Source organism: Myotis davidii, unplaced genomic scaffold (assembly GCF_000327345.1).
Source record: "Myotis davidii unplaced genomic scaffold, ASM32734v1 scaffold1334, whole genome shotgun sequence".
In the NCBI taxonomy this organism is placed as follows: Eukaryota; Metazoa; Chordata; class Mammalia; order Chiroptera; family Vespertilionidae; genus Myotis; species Myotis davidii.
Window position 1 is genome coordinate 248,326 of NW_006285046.1, and position 503 is coordinate 248,828.

Genomic DNA, 503 nt, shown 5'->3' on the forward strand with positions numbered 1-503 from the left:
GTCCCTCCCCCCCGCATAGCTGGGCACTGAAGTCACCGGATGGAAGGGAGCACCCCACATGGTATGGGGGACACAGACCCCCGTGCCTCTCGACACCCCACCCCGACTCCGGTCCCTGGGGCTGGGCAGGCCCGGTACTGACCAGGCTGGGGACCTGCCCCCTCACCGGATGAGACATCCCGCCTTCAAACTTTCTCCACTTCCGAGTCCGAGTTGGACCGGCAGGAAACTGAGGCCGGGACTGGGAAGGAAGCTCGGAGCGAGACGGGACCTCCCCTGGCCAGGGAGCGCGGTGTCTGGGAACTACCTGACCCCCGATCCCATGCACCCCCCAGTTCTGCCCCCTCCTCTAGCTCCCCTAAACCGGCTCCCGCATCCCAGTCCGGGGTTCCCGGTCCTGACGCCCTCCCGCCCAGCCCCAGCTTGGCGCCCGGCGTACCTGACACCGGCTCCCCCGCCGCCGCCCACAGCAGCGCCAGCCCGAGCCCCAGCCCCAGCAGCCG

At 70.0% G+C, this 503-nt stretch overlaps 1 protein-coding gene across 1 annotated transcript in view; it reads right to left on the bottom strand.

The window, feature by feature from the left end:
• Window positions 1-497, bottom strand: part of TNFRSF12A (tumor necrosis factor receptor superfamily member 12A) — a 1,886-nt gene extending 1,389 nt beyond the window's left edge. The window contains exon 1 of the mRNA XM_006755438.2: window positions 440-497. The gene's annotated coding sequence lies outside the window, so the exon portion shown is untranslated. The remainder of the gene's footprint in view (window positions 1-439) is intronic.
• Between the last annotated feature and the right edge of the window lie 6 nt (window positions 498-503).